The sequence below is a fragment of the Mycteria americana genome, chromosome 5, assembly GCF_035582795.1.
Source record: "Mycteria americana isolate JAX WOST 10 ecotype Jacksonville Zoo and Gardens chromosome 5, USCA_MyAme_1.0, whole genome shotgun sequence".
In the NCBI taxonomy this organism is placed as follows: domain Eukaryota; kingdom Metazoa; phylum Chordata; class Aves; order Ciconiiformes; family Ciconiidae; genus Mycteria; species Mycteria americana.
In genome coordinates, this window is record NC_134369.1 from 57,005,238 (window position 1) to 57,030,068 (window position 24,831).

A 24,831-nucleotide genomic window follows, 5' to 3' on the forward strand; every position below is an offset into this window, starting at 1 on the left:
ACATGCAAAGCTGTTCTTTGAAGTGACTTTCTTTGTTTCACTCAGCTAGGAGAGCAACACCACACTGCTCGGTTTCACTTCTGATTTTTTGCCTTTCACGAACAAAGTTCAAGGTCATGAGCTTTAAGACTTATGGTCAGAGTCTCTTCTAAAAACTGGTGGTTGAGAGCTGGAAATGAGAGAAGGGGAAAACACTCATCAATCACAGAATGACTGTGAACCATCACTGCAGCGTGGACTCAAAACAAGGCAAAGACAATCCAAAATACTGCGGTATTTCCAGCAGTGATAGGGAAATACTAATGCCATGAATGGTTCAGTGCTCTAGCAAGATCTCATCCGGATGCTAGAGAGCGCTCTGGCTACCAGTGTTCAAGAGCCAAGGGCTTATTTCATGGGAGGAGATGGAAAAGCTTTCCTCTTTTAAGAAGATGACAGCCGAGGGGTAAGAGGTTTGCTTTTTATAAGCACACCAGTGAGCGAGAACTGTAAAATAATGGAGAACACTGGGATGAGGAGCAACGGGTGCAAGCTGCCTGTGGACAGGGCGAGGGAGGTACAGAGAGCCAGCAGAAAGGTACTGTGGAGGCATGTCCCCGGGCACAGAGAGGCGAGAGGCTGGCTGAGTGCACCAGCGTGGCTGCTGACAAAGCCGCCTGCCCCCCAGACTGGGGCTGCCGGTCCCTGCCCCAGCGATGCCGCAGCAGGGCTGGTCTCCAGCTCCCCACAGCCCTGCCCTGCCCGGCCGTGGGCCTTGCCGAGCCAGGCCCCCTGGCAGAGTCACACGCATGAGGCTGGCAGAGCCACCCAGCCTCCTGCTGCTCAGGACCTGCCTCCCACCCCACCGGGCACCACTGGCAGCAAAGCCTTCAGCTCCCTTTCCCGCACGGCTGCCCTCTCCAGCAGGCTGGGGCTCTGCCCCCGGCTCACCGAGTGCCCGGGGCAGCCTGGCTTCCTGGGGACTGGCACCCACATCGATGGCAGCGGGGTCCAGCATGCCGCGAGCCTTGCACCCCGAGATTGCCTGGCTCTAGCAGTCCTCGCTGCTGTGTGCATGGCCAAGAGATGGTCCTGACCTGGAGGAAATGGGAGCTCCCCAAATGGTGACAGAGCCGTACCTATGCTTGTCAAGACACTCGTGTTTGTTTCTTTAACCATAATTTAAAAAAAAAAAAAGAAACTAATACAGTTTGAAGAAATTGCAAGAGCTTGAATCAAGCCATAAGTAACATAAAATCTTGGATTTAAACTTTTCACTTCAGAAATGGTGATATCTCCCACATCAACAGCCTCCTCAGGCTCCAAGCACACCCCAGAAGAAGTGGGAAGAGTTCAGGGTAAAGGGAAGCCCAGCAGATTTCAGATTGACATTATGACTTTTAACAATGAAGGATGTACTTTACAGCCATGAAAACTGCCAAAATAAAACCTTCTGTTGCTGTAAATAATGCAACCCAATTTTGTTGAGTTTTCTTTTTTTATTTTCAGCCAGATCTCTCATGGCTGCTGTTGGTTACCTTCTCCAGTGAGACCTGGTGTGCCTCAGTTCTGCTATGACCCTCGCTGTCCCAAGGGACCAAGCCCAGGCATCAAACTGCTGATAGCTCCCATATGGAGCTGCTGCCCACCCCAAGCCCCAGCCGCTCCAGTACCTGTCCTTGGCTGTGCTCCAGCCCGCGCCTGGCTGACAACCAGGACATAGCTTTGTTTTCCTAGCAGCTTCTGCTGCTGCTTGGCTTGCTCAACTCCTGGCATGCTGGGCAGCACTTTCATAGTCCGTCAGCCTACGTACTCACTCAGGAACTGGTGCGCTGCAGAAGTGTGAAACCCACGGGCTGGAGTCAGAGGGCTTGTCTGCAGCATCCAGCACTGCAATGCCTAAATGTAGGGACGTGGCCCTGATGGTGACTCAGAGACCTAAACTAAGCAGTTAATGGAGAGGGCAGGATCTGATCATAAGCTCCTAATGGAGGTGATGCACAATGACTCTTTGGAGGAGGCAAGAATGGAGATGAAAGTCCTCCTCTCCAAGGGCAACCTTCGCCAGTGGAGCATGGGGCACGGATCCCTCCTCTTTATCCTCTCCCGTCCCACCCCTGGCATCCTGAAAGCACGGGAGGCAGAGCAGGCAGTGGGTCCAGCCTCACCGTGCTTCTGAGCTGCGTGTTGGAGTCCTTTCATGGGCAGTCAGGGCTTTGAGGGGTGTACAGGAGACCACTGCCAATGTGACCCTGCACTCTGGCACAGAGGAGCTAACTGATTTAGGTGCCTCACTAAATCCCCGATGGATCTAGGTATAAAGGCCATTTCTGAACATCTTCCTCTCCCTTATTCTTTTGTTTCACACCTTGTTGAGGCACAGGGAGGGAAAAGGAAGATTTTGAGTTTGGGGATCACTCCTATTTCACCCTCTTATTCTTTGTACGGGTTAACTGGGTCCACCCACTCTCAGAGAAAAGGGAGAACCTCCCCTGCATGTTGGTGATCCTCACTAATCTAAATATTTTGACAAGAGTCCCACGGAGTGCAGAAACAACAGTGCTGGCTGCAGCTCCTGCCACTGACTCATCCTGCAGGAAGAAACATCGTGGGGCTCAAAATAGAAAAAGCTTTCAGTTCTGCTTATCTAACTGGCACAACCCCAACAAAGGTAGGAGGGTCACATCCTGGGGCTGCAGGAGCTTTTGGGTTGGTCCTGATAGCCAAGGACAGCCTTGGCCGTTCTTACCCCTAGCAGAGATGGTTCCAGTTGGGCTTCAAGCCATTTTTGCTTCTCTCCGCCTGTCTCCCCTACCTCAGATTGACCTGCGTGGTGTGTCTGAGTTTGGCAAGAGGAACGACACATGCCTCCTCCGTACAGCTCCCTGTGAGACAGCCTGGAGCGGAGCAGAGCCGAGCCACCACCCTCCCCTTCTACCTGGAGATGCTTTTGTTTGAAGTTGCAGAGCCACGAGGCTCAAGCACTGGTTCAGGTTATTTCTGCAACAAGCCACAGTGAGCTGAGCTGCGGTGGCAGGCCAAGCACGTGCCCTCAGCTGGAGGCTAACGCAACGCAGCCTGATTCAGTTTAACCTTCTTTCGCTGCAGCTGAGCTCGGTGGCATCGCCTGGCGCTGCTGCACCCGCCCAGACCTACCCTGGCTCAGCCGACACAGCAGGGCTAAGGTAACCCCGTCTGTGGCCAGTGGTGAACTACCACAACCTTATGAAAGCCCACTAGACTAATGCGCTATAAGCTATAAGCTTCTGTAACGAAGGTGTGAAAAAAAAATCAATCTTTGTTGCTAGGAATGGTTGAACCGGTTTGGATAGGTAAGATCTGGGCAAACTGATCTTTCTAAATGCAGCTTGAATCTATTTGCTTGTTCTAAGCCTGCTTACTGTAGGTTTAAACTATTGGAATCAGACTTATAAGTTAAATGCTGGGTTTACTGTTCACCCTGACTTCAGGTTTTTAGGGGAGGTTTTAATGTTTGGCTGTCCCCTGCATTTCTCTGGCAGCCCAAGAACCCATCCTCACACACAGATAGCACACAGCGTTGCATGTGCTCTAAGAGCAGAACCTGATTTTTAAAGCTGTGGGTATACTGCCCTTATTATTCCTTAGAGATCGCTTTACATTCAGGTCTGAATGGCTTCATTAGTGATCTCTCTTGGCAGAGACATGGATACTGCTGCCTGTGCTGCCATTTAATAGCTCAGTCTGACAAGATCTTCTGGATCTAAATTTATCATCATTTCCACATAGGGCCTGATCCTGAGTCTTAATTTTGCCATCCCTATTTCAGTGAGCGTTTGTTTATTGAGATGTAGAAATCAGTCCTGTGCCAGGCAGAGGTAACTTAGCTGCATCCAGTGCCCGGAAGGTAAGGTTAGAAACGAAATGCTTGTGCCAGGGCCAGGCTGTGACGCTCTGTCCTGCATTAATGAGCAGCTATACCTGGCAGATCTTCGAAACCAAAGGTACTACTCACCAGGGTGGCCGTTAGTAACCACTCACGTTATGGCAAAAGCCACGGCCAAACACAATTAGATTGCTATTATATTTGGACTACAAGCTCTGTCAACACACAGCGTTTGGGAGAATGGGCCTCTGATCCCTGATGCAATATAAATAAACAACAAGGATTACAGCTGGCTTTGAACATGCAGAACCGCGCTATTCAATACCATTAGCATCTGAAACAAGTGGTCCCCATTGATAGCACTTCCTTAAAGAAAAGCTTAGCAAGGCTGCCTGTCCTCCTTCAATAGATCCCAGGCAGCAGAATTAGCAGAATTACTTACTGCTGTCAGAGGAGGGTGGCAGGTGAGTGACAAGGTCATTAAGGGAGCAGAGCCAGGGACTTTGCCTGCCTTTGCACTGAGTTTACCCCAGTCAGCTTGTAACTCAATACAGGACCTCAGTATTTATGGCTCAGGGTGTGATAAACCACATTTCTAAAAACAAAAACAAGTCTTTGGAGGCTGCAAAAGAGAGAGAAGAGGAGCGGCTGCTTGTTTTGCTTTTTGCAAGGAATGATTGAGCCCCAGCTTCTGCAGATACGTGTTTGCCTTTTCATGTGTTTGCCTTTTTACTTCTGAGAGCAGCAGGAGCACGCGCAGGGGGAAGGTAAACATGGCTGGGAGTCTTCACAGTAAAGCAAGCCTCCACTTTAGCTCTTCTGCGGCACCTTTCAGGCCAGATCCTCTCCTGGCAATGGAAACTAGAACAATTTGCAGCACTTAAAAGTACTCACATTTTTGCTGTATTTTAGGTCAGTTTCCAGATAAATCTTTGCAGTTCTTAAAGGATATTATATTGGATAACTACTGCTGGGAAGCAAATGATTTTTTAAAAACAGAAAGATTTCAGTGCTCATGAGATCTGCCAGCGCTGGGATGTTAGCAGAATGACACCTCATGCTGTCCAGCTGCGGCAACAGGCAAATATATTCTGTAATGACAGCTTATGCAAACCGCTCAAGTTCTAGCCCAGTGCTGAAGGAGCAAAGCCAGGCTTCGCAAAAGAATCCTCCAAGCAAACAAATCCCCTTGTCCAGCCCCAGCTGTCAAAACAGGTCACCTATCAGTCTGGCATATGTTACGATGCCATCACATTGTGACTCTGTGCAAATTCTTTGCTGGAAATGCATACACCTGCAAGCTTTTATTTCTTCTCAGAAAGCATTAATTCACACAGCAATCAGTGCAATGTTAGCTTTGTGTCATACCAGCTGGAAATTTATAGATGAAAGAAATAATTTGCTGATGTAATTTTTTTTCCTTCACGGTGTGCCTTGCACACTACGTTGTACCTTAGCACGTTGTCACAACAATTATTTCTGAGCAAGCTATTCTAGGGACAAAGATATAAACATCACCTGCAAATAAAAGAAAAATAAGGAAATGGCAGAGCTACAGTTCTGCTTAACACCAGTGAGTGTTTTATGGCTTATTTGAAAAAAAAAACCAAAAACAAAAGCAAACCACAAAAAATCCCAAGACTGTGTTAGGTTACAAACTGCTATAGGAATAAGTATTTGCATAGACATAGCAAACTGACAGACTGAAAATGATAAATAAGTTCAAAACATGCATATTTGCATTACCTTTTTGTTCTGAAATAAAAGGGTAATAATACTGTTGAAATAGGTTATCTCCTTGATTAAGTCTTAATTCAGAAAATCCTCACTGGTATTCATCTCCCTGCTTTGCCTGGATGTTTCGATCAACTGCAGGACAGCTTTGAAACGCTCTCGCTTTGAAGCCTGGAGTTTATTTCTGGATCACCCCATGATCAGCGAATACAAGCCAAAATATAAGTTGTTCTGAATCTCAGATTTCCTGTTTGAAGACGCACGGCAGAAACTTTTACCCATCCTAAAGTTCTTCTTTGTTGCATTATCTGAAGAACTTCACTTCATCAAACATCCTGTAGCTAAATGACACAAAGCTGACCTTTCTATTACATCATTATTTATTGTCCCTGACAAGTAGACCATATATGGACATGTTTCTGGAACCTAAAGAGAAAAAAAAAATTGCCTTATAAATTTGAAGTAAAATATGTCGTCCTGGAGAGTTTTATTTACTTGGGGAGAAGAGAGTTCAACTGACTTTTCTTTTAGCTGCTGCTTGTTAAACAAAACAGGCAAACATTACGTGGGTATTTATTGATGTTTTAGAGTGGTTCGTATATTTTTAAGGCTGCAAGTTTGAGACTTCAGGATTCCAAAAGATGACAAAAGCAGCTGTGAAACTGTTCCAAGTAGTATTTGTAAGAGCTTACTACTGGAAAAGAACTGCTCTCGTCCCATGTAAATGTGAACGACAGACCCTCTCTCAGACTCCTTGAGGCCATAGATGTGAAATGGTAGCCATCTTCCCCACATCTGGCAGAGGGCAAGCTGGCCAAGAGAGAGATAGCACTCATCCAGGGATGAGCTAGAAGAAAACAGTCAGGCACATACAGGAGAATTGTCACTGTTGGATTAGCTGGAACGTGGGGATAATACACAGTTTGGGAAGGTTTCTATGTATTTGTCCAGCTAATACGATGAATGAAGGGAAACAGTATAATACAGTATAAAAATGATGCCTATGCTTTTTCCTTCAGCTCCTGCTTCACTGCTTCCCGTGGCAAAACATTGCATATAAAGAGAATAAAGCCTAGATTGCAATGGGTCTGGTTTCCTTTCCGAGTACCTTGTCGAGCCTCAGGCTAGCTGTACTCACCCTGCCAGTGCATAAACACCCCCTGTCTAAGGCTTAACAAGAGCAATCTTGAAGGGAACCAATTTAGCAAGTCAATATCATCCACTAATAGGTGATTCCTTCCAACTCACCTCCTTTGCTTTTAAGGTCTTTCAGGACTAACATCATTCCCTCTCCATCCTTGCTCCTTGATCCGACTTGCTCCAGCATGACAGGACGGCGAGTATCTGACACATTCACCTTCTCTGCTGCCCGCAAAACCATCTGTCCCTCATAACTAGTGCTAGGGCTGTTGTTTTGTCCAAAGTTAAGGACATTCAGCAGTTACTGTGGCAGGCAAAGGAGCCCTGGATGTCGTCACCAAGAGGGTGTGAAACTCTTACGCCCTTGAAAACATGTCAGCCAACCCTCCATGACTTTTAAACAACATCCAGCACTTTTTTTCCTGATATTACTTTAAGATTGTAACCAGCCTTGGCTTAAAACCAAGAGTGAATATCTCCCACATTTAACACTTCTGCTTGCCTTTTGGCAGTCTCTCATCGGATCCACACCCTTGGCACTCTTATGGCTGGCTTGATGTCCCACTGAACTCAAGAAGAAATGCCGACATTGTGATGCAGATTCACTTTTGGCAGAGGCAAGGGTGCCTACGTCTTCCAAGATGGACTGTTTAATTATAAAAAAGATACTGGGGCTCAAGGTCCCATCAGCTATGAACGTTGCAGGTGGTTCCCCATGCCATTCACACCAAGCACACTGCAATTCCCTTCCCTCCCACGTTCCTGGGTTTCCTTGCAAAGCCCCGTGCACCCCTTCGATGTATTTGGAGTTCCTATGAACGCTGCTGCACCATTTTCCGATAAAAGCACAGGACTCTGCTTCAGAAGATCTTTTTTCAGATACCACTACCTCTCTCTTTTGTCGTGAGTAAATCATTTAACTCCTCTGTGTCTCATTTTCTACGTTAGTGAAGTGGAAGTAATCAAACGCATTAACTTTAGAGAAGAGTCCAAAATTCCTTGCAGATGGGAAGCCAACAACACTACTTATATGGCTAGAGATTGCCGAATAAGACCTCATTTATTTAGCATCTGTGAAATACTTTGGTATCCTCAGAGGAAGACCTCATAGAAGTTTGAAATATTAATTACAGAAATATTACTACACAGGAATGAAATCATACATTTGGGGGTTGATTTTTTTTCCAATAAAACAATGTTGTGGCTTTATTACAACACATCCATAGCATCATAATAACAATCACTATGATTTATTAGCATTGCATCAGATTTGTTAATATTTCCCCTGGGGCATGCACAGTTATGCATCTGGATTTTCAGCTTAACCCCAAGACATTCCAAGAGATTACAAAATGTCACCTGCAAAAATAAATACATAAATTTACGCCATTTTCTGGGACAGATTTCAAACTCAGACACTGCATATTAGATCTGTTTGCTTTCTCTTTAAATAGAAAATGATAGAAATAGCCAACTCATGCTGATGGGGGAGTCAGCTAGGGTCTCACAAACAGGGCGCAATAAAAGAGATTTGGATCTGAGAGAAGACAAAGAAGGATGACCACATGAAAATAACAAATGGCAAAATAAACAGCAAGATTTGCTTTATTCTGCATGTTTTCTCAAAATAGCGAGCAGAAGTCGGGTTAGGAAGGCACATTTAACATTTCCCTAATTTGCGGGTTTGTTCAGAGTCTCTACTTCCATTAGTTGAATTAAGTTGCCCTTCAGCTCTACTAAGTGCTGTTTGGCTTTAAGACAAAACTGAATCAGGCAACTGAGGTTGATGAAAAAACAAAGTTCCTTTGTGCTTCCCAGGAGATCGATGAGCTTGTTACAGACTCATTCTGGGTGCAGAGCTGCCATGGATGTGCCATCACATGATGAAATGCAGGTGAGAATGGACATTAGCACAAACTGGATTCTTGTCCATAGCCTATAACTACCAACGATTAGTAACTCCACTGCACTGAAACACCTGACTCATGGGTGGCTGTTCTGAAAGAAAGAAAATACTGATTAGTTGTAACAGTAACCGTCCCTGGACAGAAAATCCTCATAATGCTTTGCCAAAGAACAGCATACCCCTTTGTGCACCAATTACCTGGAACTGTTCCCTTGTTACTTATGTCTTGTCTGAACTTTTTTGTTGTAGAAAGACAGCAAGATGTTTTGGGTGGCACATTTCACTGAGAGCACAGACCTAGGGCACACATCTCTGCACCTTTTGCAATCGTATTCCAGTGAGCAGAGCTTTGCATTCACTGCTGCCATGCTGTGCTTCCATCAGACACTCCCAAAGATTAAACGCAAACACCAGAACCAAAAGCAACCAAAAGCAACCCTCCTGTGCCTCCTGCTACACAACGCATGTTCAAATAACACGAAGATAGAAACTCCCACAGGGGAAGATGGTTTCAATTTCCATTGCAAGAACTAATGATTGCTTTGGCCCCTGTACCCTGAGAGAGGCAAGGAGCCAGAGGCACTTGTATGGGAAAAGGCGCAGGATGTCACACATGCCCAGGGGTAGGGAACACAATATACACTACTTCTTGCTGACTCTGCTGCCTGAATATTTCAGTGCTGCAAAGAAGCAGGAGTTTTGAGATCACTCTACTCAGAACATAATTCCCCTTTCTGGAGGAATTTATCCCACGCTAACGGCTCCTAACTCACACCCCTGAGTCAGGGTGGACTTTGGCTCAGTGTACAACTTCCACCTCTGCACAGTGGCTCCTCACAGAAAATTTTTACCTTTCAGATATGAACAAAATGGAGTCCTCACTCCTCTGGAAATACGTGATGAACACAAAGGGGAACACCCAGTATCCAGGGTCCTAAGCCCCATTTCAGGTACCTGATGACTCAGCCCAGACCTGCCCTGCCAGTGAGCTTTGGAAGAGCGTGCAGCTACTGCAGTCACTGCCTCTCTGCAAATGTCATCATAAGGTCACATCCACGGACTCAAACTGAAAGAGGAATCAGTCAGAGGGAACATGAAATGCTAATACGAAGTGAACACAACGCAAAGACTATATAAACAAATACATGTTCCTTGGAGGAAGAGGGAAAGCATAAACATTATCTTTTAGTTACTCTTTGCTGTGCAAATATCATTTATCTTATGTTATAATGTATGTTAGTAAGAATTCTAATGAAAGACTTGTCTTTTTCTTGACCTTTACAAAATCCACAAAATTCAGAGATGTTGCGGCAACCCCATTGCTCTGAGGCTCTTGCAGGGGAGCAGGAGGATGAGAATGGCAACAAGAGACACAAGCTTCTGTGCATAGCAAAGGTCCTGGGAAAAACAGCAACTCCAAAACAGCAATGATGGAAAAGTGAAATCAATTTTGGTGGGAAAAAACCTTTCCACAGTTTTTTTAAAGCAGTCTTTGGAAATATACAATGGGTGTTTACCCCTCCATTTGATCCCTTAGGCTAGTTTATGAACTAAGTCTGTTTTGATGCATTTCTCTGGTACCCTCTAATTCCTTTAAGACTGATTTGTTTCTAGCTGTTGTGCCTGCTGTATGCAATAAGACCTGTTGCATTGCTCTCCTTCCCTTCCCTCAATGACATGAGAACAACAGGCTTTCTAGATACAGATCTGTCTTTGCTTTACTATTGCCACAGATATACAGCCCTCAAAAAGCAAAAGATGCCCCTACCTAAATTCAGGAGCTTGCAGAAATGTCTGTAACTTTGAGCACAACAAAGTTCAAGGAATTACGACTTTCTATATGCTTGGAGTTAAACTAAGGCTAGCAGGTGCTACCAAAGTGGCAAGGCAGAGTAGGACCCTCCTGTGCACAGCCCCAGGGAGAAGAGGGTGGTTTTGGTTCCTGATAGATGGGCTCCAACCTGTTTTGGGATGAATGCTGAAGGTGGCTTCTGGCCACCCCAACTGGAAGTGGGTTTGCTGCCATGGGGCTCAGAAACTCAAAGCAGGGGGACAAGCTGTCAATCCGTATTGACTCCTGCCATGCTACACTGGCCTGCTCCCCTGATGAGATGGCCAGGCCTGGGACATCATCAGTTGCTGTGCAGACAAGAGCAGAGAAAGAACCAGAATAGACTGTGCTAAAGGACACTGCACCATCATCTCTATTTACCTAGTGCTGGTTTTGCTGTGCAGTCAAATTCGTATGTAATAAATACAATATCTAAAGGCCTGATCAAATGAACTGTCCTTTACCACCGAGAAAGCTTCGTTGTCCTGCACTGACTGCTTTGAGTACGCATGAGAGAGGACCAGAGGTTTATGCCTCCTTTAAGTTCAAATCACAATGTAACAGGTTTGTTTTGCAGGGCTGACATTTAATTATTTGCCCTACATCTCTCAGGTTAAATTTAGAGCTAAATTTAGGACAAGTGTCTGGACAGAATGTCATATGACACCAGCGTATATCTGTTGCACAACATGCCATACAAACATTTAACGTTCAACTCAGTTAAAAATAACCGTACACTTACCTAATTCAGCAGGCTTCTGGACTCTATCTACTGAGCTGGTAAGCAGACAGTGCAATAATAAGAGTCCCAAGAATACTGAGGGAAGAGACATCACTAAAAGCAAGAAGACAGAAAAAAAAATCTTTTTCTGTATTTGTTCTCTTTTTTTTGTATCGAGTAGTAATTACTGTCCCACAGTGATTTATGTATGACACTCTAGATTATCTTAAAAAAGGACATGAATAGGTAAATTAGAGTGGAATTGTGAAAAGAACTGTAGAGTTTTTTCCCACCAAAGTGAGAGATCTCTGATTCCTCAAGAACAGAGTTAAATGGCTGTTAAAACTCCCACCCTAAGCCTAGAAGAGGACAGATTCTTTCACAGTTGAGAAGTAGCTTGCTACATGCATGCTTTCCTCAGCTACAACAGGGCTAGATGACACCAGTCAGCGTGGCTGAGGCAGGGAGACCCAGATCTCCAGACTGAGCATCATTAGCTTCCCGAGCTGTGTTTGGAGATCATAGCTCCAGGGAAAACCTGAGCACAGGAAAAAAAAACTGTTATACAAGTGTCAAAACCACAAAGTGAGATGGAAAATCTGTTTAACACCTTTACAGATAAGAACAAGCACGACAGCACAGATGAAGGCTGGAGTAAAGAGCTGAACTTCAGCCAAGCTGCCTTGATGTTACTGAGAGCTGTAACGATAAGCAGGATGTATTTTCTCCATTTGAGCTGCTGCCGTGCTTCTGTCCTTTCGCATTTATCTAGGCCCACCTTGCTGATAAGGAAAGGTGGGCCTTGGATGATGGGGCCTTGGATGGTGGGGCTGTAGGCGCTCTGGTCACGTGTGGGTGATGGCCATCAATGCCAAGCTCTCCTCTGGTGCAAGGAGCTGGCAGCCTCCGTGGCTCCTTGCTGCGGAAACATCCTTGTAGGTCCCCAGCTGGTGCACAGGGTCCCCGTCCTGAGCTACAGCCTGGCAGAGGGAGGGCCACGGGGATGAGACAGAAAATGCAGAGTGCTGCTGGCCATCAGACAGAGGGGCCAACAGCTGTAACGTGCAAATCAACTCATATCGGGGTGCACTGAGAGCGCCAAGGCAGCATGCAGTGCTGCTGAGCAAGCACTGGGGGAGTGAGAGGAACCCACGCTCCTGTGGCAGCTGAGCAAGGAGAGGGTTTTGTTTCTAGGCATTAGAAACAGCTCCCTGGGTCACTAGGCTAAAGCTGGTCCAGCCTAAATGGAGGGGGCTGATGCCTGACAGTTGCCCAGTAGCTGACGGGAGCACGTGCAGGCTCGGTCTGGGTGTGGGGGCAGGATGATCGATCACATCGTGGGCTACAGCAGGTACTGCCTGGTCTCCTCAGCCAAAAAACCCTCACCCGCAGGTGGGACGGTCTTTTGGGACCAGAGCGAGGCACATTACCATGTCAGTGCAGGGAAATCTTTCCATCCACTTTGTGCCTGCTCTCCAGATACCAAAGCATTTTGCTATGAGGGCATGCCAGCACAATGCCTTTCAAAAGTGCTTAGATCATGTTTACCATTTTTTCCTTTAATGAGTGATTTCCTTTTGACCCGAGATTGTGAGACAAGTTTAGACGTCTTAAGCTCCTCACACTATATATGAGCGTAGTTGGGTGCATGCAGAGTATCAAAGATATTTTTATTGAAATGCTGCAAAGACTGAGTCATTTCTTGGTTGGCATGTTCTATTTTTCATGAAAATGGTTTTGCTTTCTCTGCTGTGATTGTACATCATGTCTGTCACATTAGTTGTGGTCACAGTTATGTACCATGGATTAATCCCTGATAGAATCTTATTTTCTGTTGTTTAGTACCTAAAAATCAATCAGGCCAGTGGTCATCTTAAGTAGACCCCATAGGCTGACTCTGACAGTGGTGGTTTAGGAGCATTTGCAAGAAACTTCTGGCAGGATAAATTGTTCCCCTCAGAGACGTCCTGCCAGCTCGTAAAGACTGGTTTAAATCTTCAAAACTTGGCACGTTGCAACTTTTCCAAATATTTTTCTGATTATTTACTTCTCAACAGTCCCATTTTCATGTAATGCTGAACCCAAATTTGAATCTTGCTAAATTATTTATCTCCGTGACATTTTGAAGCAATGAGTCCCAGAGCTGCAAATAGCACAGTTCTGTGCTATTGTTGTCAAACTTCTGACAACCTCTTGCTGTGTATCAGCAGAGACCCACACGTGGCTTTGAACACCAGGAGCGGGGATCTCCATCACCGATGGATGCTGGCACTGTGAGCCAGGCACTAGGGGAAAGCAAGGCTGCATGCACCAACCTAGCTTTTGACATGTTGAGTCACACGGAAATGACATGGGGGCATGCTGTGAACACGGAGTTCAAGTTGCAGAGGAAACTGTGGGTAGCTTTAAAACATAGTCAAAGAAAAAAAAATCCCACACCCCATACACGCATGAAGACTTCACTTTTGCAGGCAGCAGCTCTTGATGAGCTTGCCAGCACACTCACTGGGGCAGCCTGTGCAGCACATGGCACCAGCAGAGCTTCAGACACATTTGTGTCTGGCAAGACCCAAAACACTCCTATCAAAAAAGTGATTGATAGTGGAAATTTTCACCAGTGTTATGAAATGTCTCTGGCTATTTGTTCACTGCTCAGGATGTGAATAGGAATGGAGTGTTTCATAATCATTTTATTAATAAATAATTTTTTTTTTAAAGAGGAAAAAAAAGGAAAGATTTACCAGAGACCACTGGAGTAATTGGAGGGTGCTGTCCTCATCACTGGTCTTTGTAATCACAATCCATACCACATGTTTGGCCTCAGGATCAGTTTGTTTCTGCTCTGCATCACGTCTGTATAACAAAGCATGGGAACCAATGTTTGTTTAGTGGTATGCTCAGGTATATTGGTTCAGTACCAGAGAAGCTGATGGAGTCACATTGGAGTAAGTGAGGACAAAGCAATCAGCCAAAACCTACTAGAGTCTCATAACACGCTGGAAATAACACACATAAATATACCAACCTTTTCTTTCCTTAGTGTAATTATACTTTCTTATTTATGACAAACTGTTATCGTGTCTTCTGACCCTTCTGTCATGCAAAACACACACATGAATAAGCACTCTCTCTCTCTCTTTGTATGGTATGTGCATATGTACGGATATCTTATTGGAAATCTGCTGTACTTGGGTGAAGAGGGTGAAGTCCTTTACCTGAGATATCCATTACAGGTACAAACTAGTGTGGCAAAAGACTAGCTGGGGAAAATATTGCAGAAGGTGCAGGCTTTCTCCAGCTTTATTCCAATAAAGAATTCCTTCATATAGCTAAAACTCTACTTCCAGATGCTCTCCATCTGTCCTTAAGTTCTTCACTGTATGCTGCAAAATTGACAGACGAGGTCAGGGAATGCAGTCTTTTGCATTTATTTATGTAAAGAATGAGCAAATCTTTAGCTACTAGAAATCAGTATATCCCTGTTTATTTTAGAGGAACTGGACTTACTTGTTTCCAAAGAAGGTGCAGCTCAGGCTGAGGAGCACAAGAAGCACTTCAGGGGGAGGCATGTACATTTCATCAAGAGATTTTTAAAATTGTGTCTCAGATCTGTGAAATAATGTGACATGCAAATGGCGTGCACTGACTTGCCATATGAACTTCTCATGACACATTAACACTTTTGTGAGAAACAAACTTGTAAGAAACAAACAACACGACTTCAGGCTCTTTGGAGATGAGTTAAAAGCTCTCTGCTGGTCCCATACTGTTCAGGCTAATTTGCTGACAACCACAATTGCAAATAGACCTGGAAAGGACCTGATGACATACTTGTGCACAGAGTCCACCACTCTGTCTGAGCACAGCATCAATGAAATATAAAATATAGGTGTGCATTATGCAGATGGCTAGCCTGAATTGGAGCAATCAGAGAAAAGAGTTTGTCTTAGGAAGTATAGGTCTTTACTGTCGTGGGTGGACAGGTCAGAGTTCTGTACTGGCTAAGCATCCTCAGGAAAAGATCATCATAAAGATTAGCAGCACAGTATGTATATTAGCAGAGAACCAAAAGAAATTACATAACAATAAAGCTACATATAACAAAGTACATATAAATAAAATGGCATGACCCAGATATAAGCATGGGACTCTGCACCTCTTTTGCTTATTTCGTAGAGGAAAAACACACTTTGCTGTGCAAATCAAACAAAATAGTGCTGAGAGAACTGCAGTTTGGAGGAAGATAAAAAAAAGATAAGCTTTGTGTATCTCTGCATATGCTGCAGTAGATATACACACATGCACACACAGATGCAAAGAGAGGGCTGGGAACTGTGTGTAAAAAAGGACAGCACCAAGCAAGTCGAGCAGTTTCTGAAAAATCAAAGAAATCTAACCCTAACCCTCCAATTCTGTTTGCAGCATTTGTATTTTGGAGGTATCCTGGGAATGGATTACACTGAATTTTTTGCAGTTGATTTTGAAGCTTTCAGGCTGAAATTTTCCCCAAGGTGTTAAGTGTAGCAAGGAAGGGACATTTGCCCAGATAAGGGTGTTAACATCACTTGGCAGATCTCTGCATAGTGGCATGCAGAAGAAATATTTGCCAGGGCAAGCCCTGAGGCCTGTGATCTCCTGCCCCACCATCTCTGCCTGGACACGGCAAGGCTGCTAGGGGAAGAGAGGCTGCGGCCGTGGCTGGGAACGCAGCTCCCCACAGCTCCCCGCTCGCTCAGTGGAGATCAGCAGGAGATTTGCATCCATCTTGAAATTTATATTGCTCCAAATCATAGTTTGGTATAATTACAACAAAGGAGGTTGGATTGTGTTGATGCAGGCAGAGGCTGTTAAGAACTTTTCTCCCCCAACTCCACTCCCTCCCTTTGCAGGAGAAGTCATCAAAATACATGCGGCTTAGTGCATAGAGCACTGCATGTCGGGAAAGACGCCTGCTGCACTCCCAATGCATCATGAGCCACTGGGGGTCCCCAGCAGTCTCACGTGAGGTATTTGCTGCAGCTGCAGAACAGCAAAAGAAATGTTTTGCTGACCCAGTTGGGTGAATACAGGAAGGTGACTTAATTTCAAACCCCACCATACTCTTGAATTTAAAAGAAGATACCTTTATGGAGACCATGCTGGTTGGAGATTTTCCGAAACAGCAGTGTTTCCAAAGAATTTAGGACAAAAAGGAAGAAGGACTGAGTAGTAACTTTCCTGTACATGTAAAACAGCTCTATCTGTAAACTTAGTGCTGTACATTTAAGGGTGGCATCCCAGAAAATAAGAACAAACTGGGATGATGTCAGTAGGCACTGACATTTAGGCACTGGTGATGTCAGTAGGCACTGAATTTAAATCTGTCTTGCAGTCTAGGGAAGGGAGATTGTAGAAGGCAGTGAGATGATTCATCATTGCAAAATCAGAATTTATAGCAGATAATATGGAGTCAATAAAAATAAAAAGACAGAACAACACCATGCATAATATGACACAAATGTGCACAACTGGTTGACTCAGCCCCAGAAAAGCCTAGGATGGATCTGGGAAACTGAGTATGCAGCTGCTGCTCACGCGTGAGCCCATCTAATCCATCCCTCAACTGTAATGTGCCCACCACTGTGGTATCTATTTACATACTGCAGAGCTCTGACACATACATGCATCGACCTGCTTTATCTAAATTGCTGGCCAAACCTACTTGCCTAGCTGCCTACATCTAGCTGACTTGCCCATCAGCCTTCTCAAGATGGTGCAAAAGATCCGAGGGGCACGGTCCTTCCCACGTGTGTTGGCAGCATTTCTTTCCAATAGAGTATGTCTTCAAAAGAATCAGCAACATACCAGACATGCCAACAATTAGTTTTGCACATTTCAAGACCATTCTCTTGCAGCTTGTCCTCAAAGACCTCCACCCCCAGTATTAAAAGCCTCGAGACTTCCAAAATTTATAACCATAAACAAATCAAATGCATAAGATCACTTAAGACATTTTGAATGGGACTAATCTGGGAACAGAAGCCTCATTTTTCATCCCATATCTGCCAGGCTTATTCTGTGTCCAGTGGAAAATGAGTAGCTGGGACCATATCTCATTTTCCCATTTGTAAAACCTATGAGATCAGGTACTTTCTCCAAGACTCCAGCAGTTGTGTCCACTGAATTAATCTCTGCAGAGGTGGCAGGACAAACATTTTGTCTGAATAAAATCCTCAGGAGCTGTTAAGCATCCATCCATCCAGAAAGATCCATTCAAGAGACCATTGCATTCTGAATTATACTGACAAATATATATAAATCTTGCCTATCAGGCAGGATCTGGGCTAGCAGATTTATAAGATTTCAAATCTTCAGAGTTAAACATTGATGTTAAACTTAAAAGAGAAGTGCAATATAAAGGCTGTCATGTTGGTAATTTCTGGGTTGAATCTTCCTGTTGGAGAACCCGCCTGCCTCCTGAATGCCTTTCTCCATAGTGCAATATGAAGCAATGTGTTTGCTGCCTGGCCCCTGAGTGCAGTACTGAAGTATAATCTTTGCACCAACTTGTCAAGAAGCTGGACAGGTCTGTTTTATATTCCCTCAGCCTGTATTTAGTCTACTTTGGCCTCATAAGAAGCCCTGCCCATATAGATATATATATTTATAAAAACACCCATTCATTTTGTATGCGGAACATTTCAAAGTACAGTCATCTCTGTAAACACTCAGACCAAAACCCCTTTGGCATTGAAAGTGCTGATGCCAGAGCAATGAGAGAGACTTTTCTTTGTCTCAACACAACCTTTTCTCATCTTTGCTATCATGCACTACTGAGCAGAGCTGTGTGATTGTATGCCACGACAATGCACCACATATCCTTACTATTATCAGGGTTAAGAAATGTATTAGGAAAAAAATCTCATCACTGCAAGCTGATATTTCGCATACAAGGTCTGATTCCAGAAGCAAATTCTTGATCTGTTTGCAAACGTGCAGTGCAGCCTTTCTTTAAAATGCAAAATCTAATAAAATACATCAGATTTCTTGTTACATTTCCATTTAACTTAATATTGAACCTAAAAGAAATGTTGAAATAACAAAAATGACTGAAATGACCTTGCTTCATAAAATAAAATTTTGCAAGTAGTGTAATTGCTTTTGAAACCAATCAAGCTTTATAAAAATCAGAATATTAAACTTCCCCTGTCATCAATTCATAAATTTTTAAAGAACTTTTCAAACCATCACTGCATTCAGTATGCCGATGACAAATCTACTAGAGACAGGGAGATGCATCCTGCCCTCAGCTCTTCTAACTTACCTGATTATAACAGCAATGAATACAACCGATTCCCTTTCAATTTACATCAGTATCATTGAGCTTATGACTTGGCCAAAGAATTAAATAATTGTGTCTCACCAGAAAATCAGCAACTAGAAATATTATCAAAAGAAACCTGATGAAAGTTGTTGCCTGACCAGTCTTTGCTGGCAAATAAGTAATGCTAATTTTTTAGAAACATGTCAATTGAGTCATTTCCTGACTGATGCGAACACCTTGTCCCATATTGGTGGTGTTACCTGCCAGCAGAGAGAGTCCAAGTCTGGAACGAAGACAACCAAGGTGACCTACAATTGTGCCCTGCATGGCCTAGGTGATAGACAGCATCATCAGTACTAACATATGGTCAGTCCCTTCTTCTGGTCCCCAGGGGAGGGGAGGAGAAATGGTCACCTCCAACCCTCTGTGAGAGATGAGGGATGGGTCTTGCTCTCCTTACTCTCATCGTGTGGGTATGAGGCCAGAAAGATTGGCAGTCCTGCATGACACTCAGCTTTTTCTGCATATCCTTGGGTGACTCCCTTCTTTAACAGCTTTACACAGAGAAGGTCAGCTATGAACTCTTTTCTAAGGGCAAAATGCCTGCTGAAGCCAAAGGTCATTTCACCATGTACAGACAAGTGAACACCAAGTAAGAAATTCATGATTTGGGTCATGCTTTGGTTGATTTGATTTGCTGTTGTGTATTTTCCCAGGGAAGAGGAAGACAAAGGTGTCACTCACGTCCCCATCATCCGTGAGGCTGGACAAATCTCTTTGCCTATTCATGTGTATGTCAGAGAATCTCAGGGAACAGCATTCTCTCCTTAAATCAAAGCAAACTCTTAACTCTTAAGTAAACCGTTGCCCTCTCAGTGCACAGTGCATGTGTCAGTCAAGCTCACCCCAGATGTTTCCAGCTATTTGTCTGTTGTCAGTTGGATCCAAGTTTGGGCCCCTAGAGAAGTGAGCGCATGGCACTCTGTTCTTCAGGAAAATTACCTTAGTACGGTGTATTGACAGCTGAGGTGAGGAGGTGTCACGAGTGCAGGAAGCCAAGCATAGAGTACATTCAAAGTGTCTGTTCAAATTTGAGCTGAGCCACATTTTTGTCTGGGGACTTCCCTCAAAGAAAATAATACATCATAAAATTATGCATTTTTTATACATACAGCAACCCAAAAGCAGTTATTCATTATTATAAAAAGGTAACAAATCAGGAATGCACGCAAAGCAGAAAAACATACCGTGTTAAGGAAATAAATCTTAGTTCCAAGTCTTCAACAACAGCATCTGTAGTTAGGGATACCTCCTGTTTTGTTCATGACATGTTTCAAGTCCTACCTCAGATACTCTCTCCTCTGTGCAGAAAGCGGGACGTGCCTCTGCACCTACCCAGCTCCTTTGCCGGGATTCGTCCCACGTAACTGTAGGCACTGAGCAATGCTCCGAAGTCCCGTCACCTTACACCCCCCTGAATCATGAGAGAAAGAGGTGCTATCTCCCTGGGCACTGCAGAGCTTGGGTGGACTGCACTCACCTCTCAGGATGTTTATTTTTGCTCATCAGCCTCAGAGTTGGTTAATCTTCTAACTTTGGCACCTCTCTGAAATGCCTAGAGATAACCAGGATGCCCTCTACTCAATTAAAAACCCCACAGAAGGTTCCATCTTTCTGGAGGTTAGACCCATATCTAGCAAGTTTGTCCCACACCAGCCAATGTCTGTCAACTTACTATTCATTTAAATCAACGTGCACCGAAACCAGCATAAAGACAGCACTGAGTGAGGCTTGGCTACGGTCTGGCCATTTCCCAGCTTGACCCAGCCAGCTCCACGGTTGTCAGAGACTCTGAGGGCTGCTCAGACCCACATGGTAGTGTCCCACCAGCCTCACCAGTCATAATGGTGCAAGTACAGCCCACCCACCACTGTCCCCTTTGCTGCTGCTTAGCTGCACTCCTGATTGAAGGGTCTCTTCCCACTTCATGCCTCTTGGGGGCTGTGGCAGGATGGGACTCTGGGTCATGATGGCTCCTAGCATGGCCTGAGGAAGTCTCATGGTTTGTTTTGACAAAACGGGAACTTCTTAAAGCTGTCACACTCCTGTTCTGGTTTGGGGTCACCACGTAAAGTGTATGCCTGTACTGTGACGGTGAAGGGGTGGAACATGAGAATTTGGCCAAAGAGTTATTGTACTCTGACTTGGCTTTATGCAAGCACAAAGGGATTTGCCGTGTGCCTTTACTGACTTGCAAAGCCAGTTCTGTGGGTAGGCCCGCAGCAAAATGCTGGAAAGTAGTGCAAACACGCTCCAGAAGACTCTGTTTCTAAAGAGAGAGGTTGAAGTCAATCGTGTCACAGCAGACCTCGTTGCCAAGAGGCAAGAAATTAAAGCAAGGATGGAAGCTGCATCCCAGCAGAGAGCAGAGCTGGCCCCCAAGTGCAACAAGATGTAAGCATCCTTCTCACTCTGTGCTAGGAGGGAGAGCCCTGGCGCCCAGGTTTAGTCCTGCTTCATCCCTCGGTGACCCTCTTCTGGCTGTTCATGGGGAGTGTTTGCACATCCACACATGTTGCAATCAGTAGGAAATCTAAGCAGCAGGCATGGTCCATTGGAGCAAAGGAAGAGCTGCAAACGATAGTCTTCCCCAGGGGACAGTAGTGCACTCACTGTCTCACTCCCTTTCTCACAAGCGCACATCCTGCATGAAGTGGCAGGCCTGACTTTCGTGTTTTACCATTACTCGTGAGTCAGTGCTGCAGCCTGCATAGGCTGAAGCCTAGGTCTTTGCTTGTGCTGTAAAATCTTTTGGGTTAGGTTCAGCAATGACACTGGGGCCAGTTATGAGCATCTTCCCCTGTGCTCCATTCCCAGTGTGGACACTTCAATTGTTTGGGACTTGATCTGCTGGAAGCTAATAAATCTATCCAGGACACTGGGTAATCTGGCAGTTTACCAAATCCCTGAATGGGGTGTCTCATCCACCTGTTCAATGCACCATTTAATTTCTTTTGTGCCAGAATAAGAATCAAGCTCTTAAGTTTGATAAGTTTTTTTAAGGCTAATGGTGTGAAGAGGAAACGAGCAATCCAAACTACGAAGCAGAGGTAGAGTTGAATGAAACGGCAGAGGGAGAGAAAAATAAACTGGTAGCAGAGCTTGAAAAATTGAGAGTCAGGTACAGGCTAAGCTCCCCCTGCCACAATACCAGACTGTGTAACACAGGGCTGCATCTGCCTGCACACGGTCTCATCCAATTTCATGTATCTCCGTTGTCCCAATTATTCACTTAATAAAACATATTAGCATGGTAGTGCAGTATTGGTAATAGGAGCAAGGTACTAAAAGGGACCCATTGCATCTTGAAGTCTTGTCCCCTGCTGTTGTTAGTAAACATTACGTACAATCCTCATTCAGAATATAACGAGACCCATCAAAAATGAGCAAGGAAATCTGGGCGAGACACAGTAAGGGGCTGCAAGAACTGCTGAGCTGGGCAATGCAAATCCTGATTTATAGCCAAAGGAGACTTGAGATTTGGGAGCTCAGCTTCCTTCTGCAGTCAGTGTGGATTAGCCCTGTTGTCTAGCCTGGCTGTCAATAAAGAGGCTGTGTAAAAATGTGGGTAGTGGAGCACTGCCTCGCCTCCTCTAGTCATGTTTAAAATACAGTGGCTCTTGATGAATATTGCTAGGGGTTTGGACCTGACAGCCTGCTGCAACCCCATGGTGAGGAGCTCTCCAGGTTTAACCCCCAGGACATCAGCTGGTGATCAGCCACTTCTGACAGGGCTCCGGTGTGAGTAAAAGCATGAAGCTGCTCAGCCTGAGCAGTGCTGGGTGTGTGGGGACACAGCTTGCAGCTCCCCGGAGACTCGCAATGCCTGTGGGAGGGTGCTAAGTGATTTAGGCACCTCCAGCATTAGCGGCCTTTCAAGAGGCTGTAGCTTGCAATGACAGTATGCAAAGGGACGGTGTCCAACATGGCTGTAGCCCCAGCTCCCATTACACCCAGTGATATATTGTTCAAGACCTCTCTCCTCTGATTACAAACTTTCTTCTAATTGACTCATGGCCCTTTATTTCTTTTGCTGCCAACTCTGTCCTTTAGCTTAACTGGCTCTTCATTCTCCCTGGTGTTATGCCCTTGCTTTATTTATAGAAAGCACTGGTTTCCACTCTGGGATACTTTCTCGCTAGCATTAAGCCAGCCAAGTTCCCCTTGTTCCAGACAGGCTTTCAGTCACCCTGCTCAGCTCTCCTTGCCTGCACCTGTCTGGTCTGAGTCTGCCTTTCATGAACACTGCACACAGTATTTGGGAGTAGATCTCATTAATGTCCAGTACCACAGGACGTTAATACTTGCTACTATTAAGTATTATGATTATTAGCATTCCTATTATTTCAGGAGGCCATTGGGAGGCTGAACTGTTGGAACTGCCAGATTTCCCCCTCAAAGGATAGTTGTTTTTGTATACTCCTCCAACATCATGGAAATCCTCTTCGTGTGGCATAGCACAATTAAAAGCTCCTTTGACACCAAAGCATCCCTTTAACAACATATTTCATTCTCACTGTTTGAACTAACTCTTCTAAAATAGTCTTGTGTATTTCTTCATTTTCTTTGCAGGCAGCAAAAGCTAGAGAGGAAAGTTGCTAAACACAAAGTATACGAAGATTTCCTACTGAAAACCAGTGACAAATTGCCTGACAGTAAGTGTTACTCTGAGGCACCCGCTGGCTCTTTTACTGTAATAACAGCAACTGTCGTTGCCTCCCTTTGCTCCTGAGCTGTGGTTCAGGAAATGCAGTCACCAGCCATCAGCTGTGCAGAGGTGTGCTGGCCGTGCAGCTGGCAGCTGATGGCAGGAAGAGCAGGGAGCGAGTCAGACCCACTGTCCTGGGGCTGAGCCCGTGTGCCCGGTCAGCACGGTCAAGCTGTAGGTAGAGGACAAGGGAGCCAGGTCCCTTCTATAATAGCTGCAGCCCAGTTTGACCGTGGGATCTGCATAGCCTTGTGGCTGGGAACTAGGAGCACACACTTCTCCAGCTGATACCAGCACAAGGGACAAAAATCTTCTTCAACTTACCAGTACAACTGTGCTTGGGAAGAAAGTAAGTCAGGACTACATAGTGCAGGTTAGCAGCATCACAGCAATTAATTGATGATGTTGTCCACTCCGGAACAGGGTTAGGCCAAGATGACATGAAGTTGCTGAAAGGATTCACGAAGCATGTGTTTCATTTCTGCCTTGCTGAGCTTGTCTACTATTGAAGGTGGGGTCTAAAGCATGTCTCTTGCACAGGGAGCTCTTAGACCTGCAGACTCCAACCATGTACTGCAGTCAGCAGGGCTGCTGTGCCTGAGGACGAGGGCAGTGATGCTTGGACGGCTCCACCACACTATCACTGCAAGCACAGACTGGACTGAAAGCGGCTATAAGCACCCTGAGCCTCCTGACCCCCTTGCTTCCCATTTCCATTGTTGGCTGTTAGCTCTGTTGTGCTCCTGGCTCCACACAACCATACAACACTTGGGTAGAGCCAACCTGAAGAAACCTGCCTGGACAAATTGCAGCCTATTGGCCTTGCTTAGCACTTTTCTCAGACCACACAGGCACATCCTTGGCCCCCAGGACCTAGGTTTTGACCATGGTTGGATTCTCTCCCTCCAGGTGACTGCAGAACTTGCCCTAAAATGGCTCCAGAGCACATGCTTGGATGGGAGCAATGTGGATGGGAGATAGCTCTGAACTTCTGCTTCCACCCTTTTGTGAGTGACACAGTCTGATTTCTCCACTTACTTATTAGAGGATTAGAGTTGCAGTAGAAGAGGCTCCAGACTGTTTTATAGCTCAATGTTTTTGAGCAAATTGGTTGTGACCCCTCTAGCCCCATGGAAGGCAACCAGGAGGGTTGTGATATGTTGAAACATTTATTACACTATAAAATTAATACAGTCCTGCTCCCTGACCGCCCCCCACATGTCTAAGGTCAACTATGCTCTGTCAGCTTCTCCAAACAAGCAAGTCAGTCCAACAAGCTTTGATACTTTTTTCTCTTGCTTTTATAACAAATATACTGGGGTCAAGGGAATATTTGTGTTGGAATGAGGTGGCCACCACCCACTGGAGGCTGTTAAACATAGATCCAGCTTGCAGAAGGCTCATTTGGTGTAGATAAACCCATTTGTGTTTTAATGCTGTATTTAAACACTTAGGTGATTTTCTTTTAAGTAAATTCACTGATGTGTTGTTTACATACAGGTAAAGGACCTGTCTATCATTACCAAAGTCTCCAATCCTGCTGAGTTACATATACCTTACAGAAGATGCATTAAATGCACTTTC

At 45.0% G+C, this 24,831-nt stretch overlaps 1 protein-coding gene across 2 annotated transcripts in view; it reads right to left on the minus strand.

Annotated features, from left to right (window-relative positions):
• ASB2 (ankyrin repeat and SOCS box containing 2) overlaps positions 1-5,900 on the minus strand; it is a 33,852-nt gene extending 27,952 nt beyond the window's left edge. For both annotated transcript variants that reach the window (XM_075503499.1, XM_075503498.1), the window contains exon 1: positions 5,591-5,900. The gene's annotated coding sequence lies outside the window, so the exon portion shown is untranslated. The remainder of the gene's footprint in view (positions 1-5,590) is intronic.
• Between the last annotated feature and the right edge of the window lie 18,931 nt (positions 5,901-24,831).